This window comes from Styela clava, chromosome 12 (assembly GCF_964204865.1).
Source record: "Styela clava chromosome 12, kaStyClav1.hap1.2, whole genome shotgun sequence".
In the NCBI taxonomy this organism is placed as follows: domain Eukaryota; kingdom Metazoa; phylum Chordata; class Ascidiacea; order Stolidobranchia; family Styelidae; genus Styela; species Styela clava.
Window position 1 is genome coordinate 620,597 of NC_135261.1, and position 18,905 is coordinate 639,501.

General features: G+C 38.7%; 1 pseudogene; it reads left to right on the forward strand.

Moving 5' to 3' along the window:
* LOC144430856 (U2 spliceosomal RNA) lies at positions 1 to 108 on the forward strand (annotated as a pseudogene).
* Positions 109 to 18,905: the final 18,797 nt, after the last annotated feature.

Here is an 18,905-nt window from a genome sequence, read left to right on the forward strand (position 1 = left end):
ATCGCTTCTCGGCCTTTTGGCTAAGATCAAGTGTAGTATCAGTAGTAGGTCGTATGCTAGCTAGACCTGAGTATCGATCTTCGGCTCTTCGGCTAAGATCAAGCCTTAGGAACAAGTTATAGTTGGAATTACAAGATAGTCTAAATACCTTTGGATATTATGGCCTACGCAAAAGTCGCCGCTATACCCCCAGTAATGACCACACCAAGTAATAACAGACCGCGATCTCTGATGATCGAGACGGATGACAACATAAATTTTGAAGGACTGCTTGGAGTTTTAAAAACAACACCCGATGTCAACCAGTACTACAATGAAATAAAAGGATTATTTGAAGTGAGAAGAGGTCTCTGGACAATATCCTTTAAACCTACATCAAACGAAACGTCTAGTTGCAGGGATGAGTTCCTAAGCGCAACCGGTGGCAAGTTGAATTCAATGTATGGGCCTATCCACTTCATGCTACCCGCAGGTACACCGACAAGAATTTCAATCAAAGGCATACCCGATGAAACACCGTTTGCGAGGGCCGCGGCAATCATAAACAATCTAGAATGCGGCAAAATTAAAAACGCAATGAAAAACTGGCACAAAGGCACGGAAATATATAACGGTTATACCGCTTTTTTCATCACAGACTTTAACAAGGATAAACTACCGGACTATATCATATTCGATGGAATAAGATGCAAAACGTATCTCCCGCAAGAGTTATACACTCCGACATGCGGCAGGTGTTTACAACAGGGCCATACATTCGTCGCATGTCAGAATACACCGGTATGTAGATACTGCAAAGAGGAAGGACACCTCGTAAAACAATGCAAAAAACGTATCGACCGACACAATCAGGAAGAACCAACCGCTTGGAACATATCTAAAAGAACCGCTAATACTAACAACAAAACAGGGATAAATACAAACCGTCACAACGTACCACAACTTAATGCAGGCATGTGCCTTTCGCCGCTATCCTCAACATTGCTAAGAGAAGAGGCAAACACAAACAGCAAACCACAAACCGAAGAGGAGAGCACACAAGCAATAAGCGATAACGAAACCTCCTCAAACTGCGAAAACGATGACTTAAACGACGAAACAAAAGATTGGTCTCTGAGCAGAGACGACTCCCAGTTAGAGAAACCGTTGGACATACCGAGAACACCTAGAAGAAAGTTAAAACCAACTTCAACAATCGGACAGACCCCCATAGTACATGAAATGACAAGACAATCGTACGTAAAAGGAATGGTTAGAGGATACGAATCCATCGACTCTTCCTCGTTTTCTGATACGTGGATTAATAACTCGGCCCCCGCTCATTTGGGAAACAGTGACTACAATCCAATTGGACAAGCCAGTAGCCAAGAGGATTGATAGAATTTATAACTCCCGCGAAATCGACCCCTTAATTACATACGTAGGACATGCCGTGAACACCGTAGCCGATCACGCTCTATGCCCATATATTAAACTCAGAGTTTTGAAAAATATAAGATGGGGTCGGGGGATGTGGCGGAACAGTATCTCTCTATACAAAGAAAAAGATTACTTGGAAATTATAAAAAATACATATAATAGGGCCTTGATAAACATTGAAAGTTTCGAATCTTTACTAGATTGGTGGGACAACTTTAAACTAAACACCAAAAAACAAACTATAGCATACTCAATAAAAAAAGCAAAAGAAGACAATATAACTGAACAATTAATAAGACAAAACATTGCGAATACAGTGGCCAACAAGAATAGTACAGACGTAAGAAAACTGGAAAGACTTAGGGTACAGTTAAAAAACTTGATTGACAACAAAGCCAATTATAAAACAATCCTGGCGGGCATAGAAGATCAAGAAGAAGGAGAAGAACCAACGAAGTACTTCTATGATGGGATCAAAACACGCGCAAAACAAACATCGATGGATTCTATCCAAAATTTAAACGGGAAGACAGTTACAAGTGAAAACGAAGTAACTAAGGCGGTAGAGGATTTCTATAACGAGCTATGGGGCATGAAGTGTAAAATAGACGAATCTCACCAGCACCACTATATCAATCAAATGAGCGCCACACAACTCAGCCAAGATCAAAACGAAGAGATAGAAAAACCCACAAACGAGGACGAGATATTTTCTATTATAAAAGATATGAAAAATAATAAATCCCCCGGCCTTGATGGGCTAAACAAAGAATCCTATACAACATTTTGGCACATGATAAAAGGAAAATTGACGAATATGATTAATATTATCCTGAGCTTCGGCGCTCTACCGCAAAGCTCACACTATGCCAGAGTGAAATTGATATTTAAAAAGGGAAACAAAAATCTACTAAAAAATTGGCGACCGATCTCGAATCTCAACTTTGACTACAAACTGGTTGCAAGGCTTTTAACCAAAAGACTAGAATCTCCACTCAACACATTGGTAAGCCAACAGCAAAAGAGTACCTTACCTGGACGAAGTATATTTGATGCCCATTACAACCTAGAAGCGGTTGTCCGCTACTGTCAAACCAAGCAAATTCCAGGATATTTAGTAATGATCGACAACTTGAAAGCGTTCGACAGAATAGACCATAACTTCCTATTTAAAGTATTACACGAAATCGGCCTCAGCCCCAAAATAACCAATATCGTCAAAAACATGTACGAAGAAATTTACAAGTACATAGATATTAACGGTAAAATGAGCTCCCCAATCAAAATCAATAGGGGAATTCGACAAGGATGCCCATTGAGCATGTTGTTATACATTCTAAACGCAGAACCACCAATTAGATCAGTACAACGAAATTCCGACATACATGGCATCAAACTTGGAAAATTCACACATAAACTGGACCAATTTGCCGATGACGCCACCTACGCAGTGAGAGATATAACTTCCATTCAACAAATCTTCTTTGAATTACAAAAATACGAAAAAGCAGCAGGACAAAAAATTAATATAGATAAAACCCAGATATTGAGTCTCACAACTGACGCAGCACAACGTCTCCGGAAATCCAACTATAATACCCACCGTAAAGATACATCAAAAATCTTGGGGATATATTATGGATTAGGGCGGGAAACAATAACATGGGACGAAACACTTGTCAAAATAACCAGAAAATTAAACTTTTTAAAAACACGAAAACTCACCTGGATTGGAAAACTAACAGTAATAAATTCCCTGATCATGTCACTAATAATATATCACGCGAGATTTGTAGAAATACCGCCAGTATATCTCAACAAGGTACAACACCTAGTTGCTAAATACCTATGGTTCCCCGAGGGAATGGAGGCGATAAAGAGAACCACGCTACAACGCCCATGGTTAGAAGGCGGCATAAATATGCCCAATATCAAAATTAAAATTTCAGCATGTATAGCAGAGCGAATAAAAATACTAAGCAATATCGATACACCTTACCTTTTTTGGCATCAGGAAGCAGTCTATGCTTTAGGATCCAAAATCATAAAAAACAACCCAAGCTTATATACAAATTCTACCCCACATCTCCCCTTCGTCCCCAAAATCTGGCAAAAATATTTGGATACAACAAAGGGAATACATCTTACCAAACAACAGTGGGCTGGCATGAAGCACAAAGACATATACAGAAATCTCCTGTACAACCTAAAAACTGAGTCTCCATACCCAACGGGAATAGATTGGACTTGCGTTCACGTAAAGCAAAGAACTCTGAAACATAAAACAACAAACAAAGAGAAGATATGTTCGTACAGAATAGTGGCTGATGGGTACATCTTTGGGAATAAAGCGCGGAAAAGATCTATGTTTAGCGATGCGCACGGCCAAAGAAAACTGCTAAAATGCAAATTCTGTGGAAGCCGTGAAGACAATACCCTACACATTTTCTTACACTGCTCTTACATTTCACGACACCTTTCCAAAACCACGGGCATATTGAACAGGACCCTTAAAATACCAGTACAAATATCTAAAGAAAATATCTTCTACAACTCTTACACCATGCCCAACCAGACAGTTCAGACCATAAAACTATTTTTAATATTCAAATTAGCAATAATCAACTTCAAAATCAAGTTAGATATAGAAAATAGAACAGTCGATCCGAGCGAGGACAAAATTATCCCCAAAACAACTCGAAAATGGTCCGATTTTATCAACCAACTTGACAAAAAATTTCCCAAGGTATACACATCCAATTTGAAACCTAATTGGAAAGAAATACTTGCTGGGTACGAACAACAAAATAACTAGAAAACCAGATCCTAACAACAATAAATGTAATGAACCTTTTATCTATGCCACCCACAAATGGTAGCATACTCCTGAGAATACCATCAAACAACCCAACGGAAGTGATGAGTGGATGTCATCTGACCGCCGCATATGCGGCAATGTGATTGCGAGGATTAATACCGATACGACTCGGGTATGACGTGTTATTATATGTAACACTGATCCGAGGCAGACCATACATACTCTGATCCGAAAAAAAAAAAAAAGTGCGTAAGATTTAAGTGAGTCGAGTGCGGAAAAGTCAGGGAAGGTCAGCAATATGAGGCTAGCGTCGAGAAAAGGGAGACGGCCCATAGTGCCGAGGATAGGGAGTTAAGGCAGTGGGTCGAGGATATGGGGAGCTGAGAGAGATAGGGTGTGGGGTCGAGAATAGGGAACCGGAAGGAAGATAGGGTAGTGGTTCGCTGTTTAATTAAGGTAAGCTGTCTCGCGCTCTTACCTGAACAGCAGACAGCTTAAGTCGTTTTGGGCGTCGAAACCCCGCTCCAATCCGTCTAGTTTGGGGGAGGCCCTCCCGCTTTATCGCTCTGGGACTCTCTATAAAAGTTTATAAGGCAGAAAAGATTGTATAAAAAGAGGCAGTAGACCAGGTCAGGAAGATTTTCTTACTCGGATTAACTTGAATATACGGATACCATAAAGGATGGATTACGCCACTGCAGCCGCGGCGAATGGAGCAACTGATACTACTACGACAACGAGAACAACCAGACCCCAAACTCTTTTTTTAAAACAGAACAAAATTTAAATTTCCCAACACTCATGAACATTTTCAGGAATGATGATTCAATAATGAAATACCGTAAACAAATTAAAGGGCTATTTGAAAGCCCAAAAGGATCCTGGATACTGACATTTGCGGCCTTGGACAACCCAAACGAAAGCTGTCGTGAGAACTTCTCACGAGCAACGAATGGACAAATTCAAACGGCGAACATATCAATATCGGTGTCATTACCAAGTGAACCCCCTACTCGTATTTCAGTGAGAGGGATACCTGGTGAAACAACCTATGCAATAGCAGCCGCGGCCATAAACCGGCTAGGTTGCGGGAAAGTAATAAATGCGACAAGGAATTGGTACCGTGGGACAGATGTGTACAATGGTTACACATCATTCCTGATCGATGGATTTAAAAAACAACATCTGCCTGATTTCGTCACAACTGACGGAGTCAGCTGTAAAACGTTCCTCCCTCGGGAACTATACGTGCCAACATGTGGTAGATGCCTCCAAACGTGCCTGCATATTTTCACCAATTGCGAAAACCAGGCAGTATGCAGATACTGCAAGAAGCCAGGGCACTTGCAAAAAGATTGCCAGGAGAGGGCTAAGGAGTTCCCCAAAATAACAAATCTTGGAAACACTTGGTCTATCCCTAGATCAAGAAGGGTGCGACAGGAAAACGCTGCCCAAACACCTAGGAAAACACACAATTTGGAAAACAAAACACAAGGCAACGCAGAAAAGGTAATTAATCACGATAAAGAGCAATCAACGGAAAAACAAACATCCGAAAAACCGATAATTGAACTAACACAGAACGACACGGTAAACGAATTTTCTTCGTCTGCTTCTGATCTACACAATACTTAAGTGTTAAGCGACTGGTCCGAGTGTGAGGACTGCATAAGTCCACTGAAAAGCCCCCAGAAAGACCTGCAACTTATAGGACGACCAAAAGATGACGTGCAGCCTGAAACACCAACAAATGACGCGCAACAGGAGAAACAGAAAAAAACAGTGGGTCGAAGATCTACTTCAACAATAGGAAACACGCCGTACCACCCGAAATCAAAAGGACATGCCTATGTCAAAGTCATGTTGCACAATATTGAATATCCGGTCTCATCAAATTCTTCGGTATTTTCAGAAACTCAAAGAGAAATAACTTGAAAACCCTGATGTACTGTGTATCCAGGAAGCTCATAGAGCTGATAAGACTTTTGTATGGCAGTGGGCACTAACCTGGGATACCATATCCATTGTAATACCCTGAATAGAGAAGACTAGCTCCTCACAGTATAGGCAAGGGACCGCAATCCTCATACAACACGAGATTGCAACACCGCCATCCCCATATACAATACACATCCAGCATAGATGTGATAGTATTGAGGTGGAACTGGACAATCGGATCATCAAGACTTTTTCAAACATTTAACTAATATTTTAACCAACTACTGTGATTCGGCCCAAATACTAATTGTCGGAGATTTTAACATGGTATTAGAAATCAATGACGTGATAAACTACAATAACTTCAAGTTGCGACCCCCTGAAAAAATATTTAAAAACTTCATACAACGTAATAACTTATTCGATACCTTCCGAAAAAAGTACCCAGACAAGAAAATTACCTTACCTAATTACCAAGGAATTTTACTTACCATCGTAATATACAAGGTCGTAGATTAGACAGGATATACAATTCATCAAACTTAGAAGATTTAATTTCCGACATAACCCACGTCCCGAATACCATCTCAGATCACCTACTATGCCCCAAAATAACCCTAGAAACAATTAAAAAAAGTTCGATGGGGTAGAGGGATATGGAAAAATACACCTCCCTATACAAAGATCAAAAATATATAACCATAATTAAGAACATCAACCAGGATGCACTCACCGACATAGAGAAATTTGACCATCTACAAGAATGGTGGGACATGGTAAAAAACAGAATCAAGAAACAATAGCCTATTCGAAAACCCTAAAAAGAAACGAAAAGAACAATTCGATTCGACTAAGAAAACGTTTGGACAAATTAATTAATGAAGGCAAAAAAGAAAATCTGGTGGAAATCAAACGGCTCAAATCTCAACTGATGATATATCAGGAAGAACAAAACGAACGGGATAATATAATGGCTAACATGGAAAACCTTGAACAAGGTGAAAAACCAACTAAAACGCTTTACGACAAAATTCGACAAAGAGCAAAACAAATCACCATCGAAAAACTCAAGGACGATCACGATTGCATGGTAACCGAGGAAGGGGAAATTATGGCCTTAGTGGAAAAGTTTTATGCGGATTTATGGGGGGAACAAGAACAAAACCAAAATTACTACCTATCTTTGATGGACTCTACAATTATTACGGAGGATGAAAATCTCATTCTAGAACAAAATGTCACACAGGGGGAAATATATAATTATAGGTCAATAAAATACATGAAAAATAATAAATCTCCTGGCATGGATGGATTAGGTATACAATTTTATTTGACTTTATGGAACTGCATAAAAAAGAAATTTACTCATATGATCAACAACATATTTAATTTCAGCCATTTTGCCAAATCTGCAATCACAGCAAAGGTTAAGTTATTATATAAGAAGGGAGACAAAACGTATCTCAAAAATTGGAGGCCCATCACTACATCGAACGTAGATTACAAAATTGTATCCAAAATTCTCATTAAAAGACTGGAACCGGTGTTAAATAATATAATTAGTCCGTCCCAAAAGTGCTCTCTCCCCCAGCGAAGCATGGAGGATATACACTATAACATAGATTCTGTCATACCGTACGCTAAAACAAAAACATCTCAGGGGCAATAGTGCTTATCGACAACCTGAAGGCATTTGATAGGGTCAATCACAACTTCTTGTTCAAATAGCTTCAACGGATAGAACTTGGACAAAGATTTTGTAATGTAATAAGAGGTATGTATGACGGAATTAAAAGCGTCATAGACGTAAATGGGAGACTGACAAAAGAAGTAGGCATAGAGCAAGGCATTCGCCAAGGATGCCCTTTGAGCATGTTGCTCTATGCACTAACTTCGGAACCGATGGCAAGATCGGTACATCGAAACGGCCACATAAGAGGGATAAGACTAGGTAAATATGAACACAAAATTGATCAGTATGCCGATGACATCACTTTTACAATCAGAGACCAGTCATCGATACCGGAAATATTTCGAGAACTAAACAATTTTAAATTGGCAGCTGGGCAGAAAATCAATATTGATAAAACTGAGATACTTTGTATAACGAAAACCGCGCATGATTCCATACATAATTCGACATACCGAAATAACATTAAAAACAACACCTGGATACTCGGCATAAATTTTGGAGATAGAGACAAGAAAGAATTTGGCAAGACATCGAAAACAGGCTAATAAGGAACTTGAATCACATAAAATTACGGAACCTCACCTTGTTTGGAAAACTAATCGTAAACAATGCATTAGTTATGTCGATTATAATTTTCCATGCCCGAATCAAATTTATTCCTAATAGAATAATAACTAGGATCCAGAGCGCATGTTATAAATTTTTATGGCTTCCACAACGAATAGAAGCGGTGGGTAGAAAGACCCTACAGAACAGTTGAGGAAACGGGGCGGGGCAAAAATTAAGGATGCGGGACCTCATAAGCATAAAAACGTCAACACAGTTTTGGCACTTTGAGGCCCTGTACGCACTGGGTTCCAAAATAAATGTGGTAACAAGCAGCTATACAGCAATTCGATGCCGCACAGTAATGAACTTCTAAAGAAATGGCAGACAATATTCGACATTTTCAAAAGAATAAACTACACGCAATCATAATGGGAAAGTGCTCGCCACAGGGATCTGTACGCGAGATTAAAATATAAGCACCCAAATCAATAAACAACTAGATCTCAATTGGAAAGAAATACATCTACTTACAAATGCATATCGAACCAAATTCACGAATACAGAAAGAGTTTTCTCATACCGGATTGCAATAAATGGATACATTTTGGAGATAAATTGCGGAATATGGGGCTTCGCTATAAAACATCGGGTGCCCTAAAAATAATGAAATGCAAATTCTGCCAAAAAAACACGGATAATACGAAACATATCTTTCTCTCATGCGACAAAGTAGCTAATTATATTTCGGAAATCACTGCAGCATTGAACCAAATTTCCAGTAACAATGTTATAATAACTCGAGAAGAAATAATGTACAATGGATACTAAGGACTTCAGCAACTACTTGTAACTAAATGTTTCGTATTATTGAAGAAAATCATAATAAAAGAAAAAATAAAGTTGGATAACCAAGATAAATACATCGACCCCCAGAAAGACACAATCTTGGCCACGACAATACAACAACTCACGGAATTCATCACACTTCTGGAACACAAATTTGGCGATATTCACTTCCTGGGTTTAACACAAGATTGGAAACGAATTTTAAACGGGTATACATCAAACTGGTAGTTTTTTTGTCTTAACAAAGTAAGACTACTAACAACCCCAACCACCATAAATGGTAGCCCGATACAAACGCCAAAACCCTCGAAAAAATTTATTTTTTCTCAAGCCCCGATATTACCATCTAACATGGCGAAGCTAGCTGGAGGCTCGGATGTAGGTATTGGAGCCGAGAGAGCCCTCCCCGTCGCGAATTTGTACGGGCCTCTCCACCAGCGTTGAAAGTATAGCAGGAAGCTTTGTATACTTAAGCTAGGAAAAGAATCTATAATTGGATTTATCACCTACCTGGATATTATGTGTAAAACATATCTTCCACGAGAACTATACGTACCAACGTGCGGACGATGCCTGCAAACAGGGCACACCTTTGCAGAATGCGAAAATGAAGCCGTTTGTAGGCATTGTAAAAAACCTGGGCACGTTCAAAAGAACTGTACCTTGCGGGCGAAGGAGTTTCCTGCCCTACTTAGCTCGGGAAATGGATGGGCCTTACCAAAACAGAGGAGAGGAGGACAGACACAACAACTAACTGTCCCAAACCTTGCTGGAAACCCACCACCAACTAACGGACAAAAGCTAGTAACTAACCCAGAAAAATCAGGGGAGATGATTGCTCAGAACAAAACGTCAGAGAAAGACACCAACAATAAAAAATCTCATATTACCGCTAAAGCAATTAAAGAAGCTGTAAACGCATCCACAGTTCCCGAAAATACAAAAATAGAAGGAAACAACGAAAGAATTATTCATGCGGAAAAAACAGACAAATTAGATGAAGATAATCAAAACAAAACGAACGCAGACATTTATGAAATCTTATCCACACAACCCTCTGCTGACTCGTCAAAACAATCCAATGATTGGTCAGAATGTTCTGAAATTGACAACGTCAGTCCTATAAGAACCTCGCCGCCACGGATGAACAACCAGCAGTTACCACGATTAAAAACAACATCAACGATTGGTAACACCCCATTCCACGCACCACCAAAAGGAGGGGCCTATGTCAAAGTTAGGGTTCATAACTACGAGTTGCAGGACACAACATCGTCCTCGCTCTTTGCCGCATCGCCCCATGAGATTCTTTCGGCCCCAGCAAATATGGAAACACCTCTGCTAAACCTGGACCTGGCCCTAGAGTTAGACGAATCGAACCCGGATAATACAGACCACAACAAAAGATATAGAGAAGACACAACCTCGTCTGAGTCGTCTCTCGCAAGCAGCAACCCAAAAAAGGGTGGGACAGGTAAAAAGAAAAAAGAAAAGTGAGTAAAAATTTTGTGTGTCATTACCTCTCTGTTGAATTTAACTAGTTCTTCACTCTACCCACCACAACCCGTAGGATAGTCAGCAAAAAAACATCCCAATATGGCCGACTTGAATATAATTTCCTTGAACGCCAATGGCCTCGAACACCATCTAGCGGAAATGATGGCCTTCATAGGGCACGAAAACCCGAGTATCGTGTGCGTCCAAGAGGCTCACCGCCTAAATAAAGACAAAATTACGCATTGGTCAAATCAGCTAGGTTTCAATGCTTTTTTTAACACCTTGGATAAGGACGAAAAGCACCACGCATCCTTTTGGCAAGGAACTCTGATAATGATCAAGCTAGAGAACATCTTAACACCGTCCAGTTATACCATACATATTAGGCATCGCTGCGACAGTATTGAAGTTCAGATCGATCAGAAAATCATAAAAATATTTAATGTCTAGGCCCCGGCACAAAACGGGCCCCGAAAAACCGAATTCTACGAAAACCTAGTATATATTTTAGCAAATTACTCTGATACAGGAAACTTAATATTAGCCGGTGACTTTAATATCATTCTGGAACCGATTGATGCACAAAATATCAATAACTTTAAATTACGACCACCCGAAAAAAATTTTCGCCACTTTATACAAGCCAACAACATTCTGGATACTTTTAAGGACAAATACCCCAATAAACAGATTTTTACTTACAAATTCGGAACTCAGGGACGGAGAATTGATCGGATCTACTTCTCTTTCGACCTATACAGTACAATCTCAACCATCACCCACACAGTGAATACAGTTTCGGACCACCTGCTCTGCCCTCAAATTAAGCTTAAACAAACAAAGAAAATCCGCTGGGGTAAAGGAACCTGGCGGAATAACATCACACTCTACGGGGATCAGACTTACATCGAAATAATAAAACATTCATACAATTTGGCCCTTCTCGAACTAGAAAATAATGACTCAATACTTGATTGGTGGGATAGTACAAAACAAAAAATCAAAAAAGTCACCGTCGCCTTCTCTAAAAATGTCGTAAAAAATAAAAAGAACAGGATTACTCAGATACGTGAAATGTTGCATAAACTCATTAATGAAGGAAGAATGGAAAATGTGGTAAAAATCGAAAACCTTAAATCCCAACTACTAACGTTGCATGGTGAGCGGAGTGGGCTGGACATACTAATGGCAAATATGAAAGAAATGGAGCAAAATAAAAAACCCACATCCTCCTTCTATGCCAGAATTAAGAAACGCGCGAAAAATACCACAATAGGGAGTTTAAAAACATCAAATAACGACCTAGTTTCCGACCAAGACGCTATTATGTCCTTAGTTGAAGGCTTCTATTGCGATCTGTGGGGCAAAGAACAAAAAATAAACAATTACCACCAGCGATACTACTTATCCCTAATGGGCTCGTCCCAAATATCAGAACAAGAAAACTGCGTTATGGAGCAACCCGTTAAGAGCGGATAAATCTACAGCGCAATGAAATCACTTAGCAACAATAAATCACCTGGTTTCGATGGACTCAGTAAAGAATTTTACATAACCTTTTGGAGCACCATAAAAACTCAACTCACCCAAGTCATCAACAATATCTTCTCATTCGGCCTTTTCCCAAAATCTTGCGCATTAGCTAAAGTTAAACTTCTGTATAAAAAGAACGACGAGACGGATTTGAAAAGCTGGCGGCCCATATCAACCCTAAATATGGACTATAAAATCATATCTAAAATCGTAGTAAAAAGATTGGAACCGGTCATATCGAGAATAGTAAGTGCGTCGCAGAAGTGTTCTTTAGCCCAAAGGAGTATACATGACGTCCATTACAACATCGATGTGATTGTAAGATACTGTCAACACAAAAACATCCCAGGGACATTGGTCCTGATAGATAACTTAAAGGCATTTGATAACGTCAGTCACACTTTTCTTTTTAATATCCTGAAACAAATTGGACTGGGAAACAAAATTCATAGTGTAATAAAAAAGTTGTACCAGAACATAGAATCTCAAATTGACGTCAACGGCGAGCTATCAAACAAAATCACCATAAAGCGTGGCATAAGGCAGGGATGCCCTCTAAGCATGCTGTTATACGCAATAAGCGTAGAACCTCTGGCAAGATCCGTACAGATGAATTCCAACATTCACGGTATAAAACTAGGTGTATGCGAACACAAGCTGGACCAATACGCCGATGATGTCACCTTTGCTATAAGCGACCAACCATCTATAAATGAAGTATTCAAAGAACTATACCACTTTCAATTGGCGTCAGGACAAAAGATAAATCAAGAAAAAACAGAAATTCTATGTATAACAAAAACCTCCCATATTTCAATATTCAACTCTCCATTTAGGCAATATATTAAACAGGATGTTAAACTACTGGGAGTACATTTCGGACGAAAGCCACTAGACAAAATGTGGGATGAAATTGTGACCAATCTGATTCGAGTAAGACTCGGACATGAAGTGTCTTTTAGACACCGATCCGAAAACTGGAAAAATTCTGATCCGCAATAAAAAAAAACGTGCGTGAGATTTTAGTGAGTGGAGTGCCAAAAGTTCAAGAGAGGGCAGCGGGATGAGGCTGGCGCCGAGGAAAGGAAGACAGGTTATAGTGTCGAGAATAGGAAGGTTGGGGCAGTGGGTCGAGGATATGGGGAGCTGAGAGAAATAGGGTGAGTGGGTCGAGTATAGGAGGAGTGAAGGAGATAGGATGTGGGGTCGAGGATAGGGAACCGGGAGGAAGATAGGGTAGTGGTTCTGTAGTGTATTCTGCCTTTAGATCTTTATAAACAAGCACCAAGTTTCCATTACAACTACTTTATTATAAGAGTCGAGCACTTCAACATTAAGACACCATAGCAGTAACAGACTAAACAGCAAGTCAGCACTTAACACGTGCACAGATAGAACAAGAATGACAGCCTCGGATATACAAGGTCAAATCAGTCTGGGTCAATAGCGTCACCTAGCGGTATTACATCATATAATATACAACACTTTTTCCCCCCTTCAAAAAAATGAGAATGTCATTACATTTCATTTACATTGTTCCAATCAACCGCTCAGGCTTAACCCTAAGACGTTTTGGATAACGTGAAATTTCAACAGATGTTTCATCAGGGCACAGGGTTTCACTTTCAGTACTAACATTAGGATTAACAGGTAAATTTTCATTAGCACTAGGGATATCAACATTAAGATCAATTACATCAGTATTTGGAAACACAGAAGGCAATGAAACGTCATCATCCAAACTACTATCATATGATTTCTCTAATTTCACTTTAGACATGTCCAATATTTGATCAATATGTCTTTTCCAGATCATTGAACCAACTTTTACACGATAGGTTACAGGACTCAACTTCTTTACGATTATTCCATGAATCCATTTTCGGTTTGGATCTCTATAATCACAAACTTGAACACGATTTCTAACTTCCAGATTTCTAATAGGCTTTTGCACTGGAGTTGTTCTTTTCTGCATCGAATTACTCAAATTAGGTTTCATTAAATCTAATCTTGTTCTCAGTCTTCTTTTCATGAATAATTCAGCTGGAGTACATTTCGTTGTAGAATGTGGCGTTGTTCGATAAGTTAACAAGAACGATGCCAACTTCTGATTCAGTGTTCCAGGTAATCTTTTTAAAGTTTTCAGTGCAGTTTTGAAGGTACGCACATTTCTTTCAGCCTCACCATTAGAGGACGGATGATACGGACTTGAGAAGATTTGCTTAATTCAATTTCGTATCATAAAATCTCGAAACTTTTTCGATGACAGGTTAGGAGCATTGTCGCTTACCAATATTTCAGGTAGTCCATATTTTGAAAATAAATATCTCAATGCATCAACAGTCTTTTCAGAAGTAGTTGAAGGCATTCTCAACACTTCAGGCCATTTAGAATGAGCATCGACCACCACCAGAAAGTTTTCATTCATTATTGGACCAGCATAGTCAATATGAATTCTTTGCCATGGCTTCGTAGGCCATATCCATGGATTTCCAGACGTTTTATTCGCAGGACTTCTTACTTCCTGACAATTTGAACAATCTCTCACTTTCTGTTCAATTCTTTCATCAATATTCGGAAACCAAACATGCAATCTGGCTAATGATTTCATCCGAACCATACCAGGATGATTTTCATGCAGTTCATCTAGTGTAAGATGATATTTATGACGTCATTATTAATGCTATACTTGTCACCTTTGACCTTGCTTGCTTGCTCTCTCTCTCTGCTTGTGCTGCTAGATGTTGAGTGCTGTGATCTATGATGTCTATGTTATATCTATAATATACTCAAGCATCCTGAATAGTTGTGTATTTACCCACAAACAAACATGGTGTCAGAATCGGGATTGATGTAAAGTTGCTTGAAAAATATTCTAAAAATCGCGTCAGTGAGCAATCAATTAAGGATGGCTGATTCGTCGTTGAACAGACCAGATCCTCTGATTTTTGATGGAAATGTTGCTGAAAACTGGAGAATATTCGTACGTGAATATGATATTTTCATCGGAGCACTGCACAGTGATAAAACTGACAAAGCTAAAGCTTGCATATTGCTTAATTTGATTGGGAAAGAGGGCAGAGAAAAAGAAGAATCTTTTACATATGAGGCAGCTGAAGGTGACGTTCCTGCTGAGTCTCGTGATGATCCAGAATGCCTGAAGAGAAAATTTGCAGAAATATGCCTACCCAAGTCAAACATAGGACTAACAAGACATCACTTCAACACAAGAGCACAGATGCCAGATGAATCTATCCAATCATTCGTTGTAGACTTGAAAAACAAAGCCAAGTCTTGTGAATTTGGTGATCTCAAAGATGAGTTGATTAAAGACAGAATTTTGACTGGCGTTCATGATGATAACCTGCGAAGGCAATTGCTAAAAGAAGCTAATCTTACATTGAAAAAAGCTATTGATATATGTGTAATATATGAACTTACAAATGAGAGAATGAAATTCCTATCGATGAATGCAACGAAAGAAGTTGATTCCGTATCTCATCATAGAAGAAACACACGCTATAGTCCGAAATTTAGACCTAACAAGTTCGAAAAGAACAATAGAACATTTCGTGCAAATAATGACAAATTTTATAAGCCTGATTGTCATTTTCAGAGTGTGTCTAAATTTAATTCAGCTTGCCAATATTGTGGTTTAAATCATACTAAATCACGTGATTCTTGTCCAGCATTTGGCAAGAAATGTAATTTTTGGCACAAAATGAATCATTTTCAAAGAATGTGCTTTATTAAACGTGGTCAATCAAAAGAATGTCATAGATCTTCATATGATGTTCATGGCAATCAAAACCAGACCCCAGTTCATGAGATTAATGACCTGTATAATGCTGATTATTTTTATGTTGGTTCATTTGATTGTGTCAATTCAGTTAAGACTACTGGTCCTGATGAAGCTTTTGCTGGTTTATATGTGAATAACAACCATGTCAAACTCAAAATTGATACTGGTGCTAAGTGTAATGTCCTACCATTGCATATTTTCAATTGTGTCAGATCTGATGAAAAGATTGACAAGAGAAATCCTGCATTTTTGATTGGTTATGGGTCTAGTAATAGAATTCCTACAATTGGATCTGTTGTTATAAAATGTATTTTCCGTAATGTCCCATATTTGCTTAAATTTCAAGTTGTTGATAGAAATGTCACACCTATTCTTGGAATTAATGATTGTTTAAATTTGAATGTTCTTTCTTTGAATGTGCATGAGTTGAAACCCCAAAGTGTTCCCTCTGTACTTTCGCCCGAGTCCGTTCAAAAATATGTTGAAAATAAGTTTTCTGATCTATTTGATGGTAAGCTAGGTGAATTGCCTATTACTTATCACATGAAACTTCGATCTGATGCACAGCCAGTGATCAGACCTCCCAGAAAAGTTCCTGTTGCAATGCAGAAACTTGTGAAACAAGAATTAGATAAAATGGTTGCCAATCAGATTATTTTACCAGTTGACGAACCAACTGAATGGGTGTCAAGCATGGTAGTCACAAAGAAAAAATCTGGTGCCATTCGTATTTGTTTAGATCCTACTTTATTGAATACATATATTTTACGTGAGCATTATCCAATGAGAAATATTGAAGATATTGTTGCCACAATGCCCAATGCTAAATATTTTGCTGTATTAGATGCATCTTCTGGTTTTTGGCAGATTAAGCTTGATCATGAATCCTCACTGAAAACTACCTTTAACTCACCTGTTGGTAGATTTCGTTTTTTGCGTATGCCATTTGGAATTTCGTCTTGCCCAGAAGTGTTTCAGAAGGCTATTGATCAACTTTTTGATAAGCTACCCTGTCGTATTGTTGTTGATGACATTCTAATTTGGGGCTCGACTGAGAAAGAATTATTTGATCGTATTTTGCTTATACTTGAAAGAGCTAGAGAAGTCAATTTGAAATTGAATTTGTCCAAATGTAAGTTTATGACACAAGAAGTTGAATATTGTGGTCATATTTTGACTTCGAATGGTTTAAAACCATCTCCTCGAATTACCCAAGCTATTCGTGATATGCCAGAGCCTACTGATAAACATTCTTTGCATCGATTTATTGGAATGATTACTTACCTTGCTAAATTTTTGCCGAAATTGAGTGAACATACTGCTAATTTACGATTATTGCTTAGAAATGATGTTGAATGGTATTGGAATGAAAATGAACGTAATGATTTTAATATGCTCAAAATTATGCTTTCTAATATGCCAATTTTGAAATTTTATGATTGTAACAAAAGTGTAACTTTAACATGTGATGCATCCCAGAAAGGGTTGGGAGCTGCTTGTTTACAAGATAATGTACCCATTGCTTACGAGGTGTGGCTAAAAAGAAACGAGACTGACGTCACAGATTGCGCAACACGATTAACCATTGGTAATCAACACTTTTACAGTGTGGTGTAATATGTGTTCTTTGTTCAACAGCTTTTTTGACACAATATCGCAATTATTTTTGCTCTTTAGGAGCCATAGGTGAATGTGATTAATTGCTTGTTGAAAAAAAAATTGCCGTGCGAGATCTGATTGAGTTTTTTGGCGATAGGGGGTTCAATTGCAGAATGACGATTGAGCAATGAATTAACATTAAATTTTGTGTCAAACTTGGAAAAACGGCGACTGCGACTTTGAAGAAATTGTGTGATGTTTATGGAGATTCTTCCATGTCCAGAACAAGAGTTTTTGAATGGCACAAGCGATTTGTGGGATGCAGGGAGGATGTGGAGGATGATTCGAAGTCAGGAAGGCCTTGCACTTCCACAACTGATACCAACATCGAAAAGGTATCAGTTGTGAGTTCAGTTGTGAAAGGCAGTTGATTCGCAGCGACCGTCGCTCAACAATTCGCGTCATTGCGAAGTTGGAAAAGACAAAAAAAAACGGTTCGCACCAGTTTGGTTGACACTTTTGGCTTGTGAAAGGTGAGTGCCAAAATGGTGCCAAGGCTGTTGACTGAGGAGCAGAAAGCTCAACGATTAAATGTTGCCCAGTTGACATGCATTTTTCCAAGTTTGACACAAAATTTAATGTTAACTCTTTGCCCAATCGTCATTCTGCAATTGAACCCCCTATCGCCAAAAAACTCAATCAGATCTCGCACGGCAATTTTTTTTTCAACAAGCAATTATTCACATTCACCTACGACTCCTAAAGAGCAAAAATAATTGCGATATTGTGTCAAAAAAGCTGTTGAACAAAGAACACATATTACACCACACTGTAAAAGTGTTGATTACCAATGGTTAATCGTGTTGCGCAATCTGTGACGTCAGTCTCGTTTCTTTTTAGCCACACCTCGTATGTGTCCCGTGCATTAACCGATACTGAAACAAGGTATGCACAAATTGAAAAAGAACTTCTAGCTGTTGTTTTTGCTTGTGAAAAATTTCATCATTATATATATGGTAAAAAGATTTTGATTGAATCTGATCATAAACCCCTAGAATCTATATTGTCGAAACCTTTTCTGAGTGCACCTCTCAGATTGCAAAAAATGATGTTACGTTTACAAAAGTATGATTTGAAAATCATTTATAAAAAAGGTACTGAAATGTATATTGCTGATACATTGTCACGAGCATATGTTCCAAATGATAAAC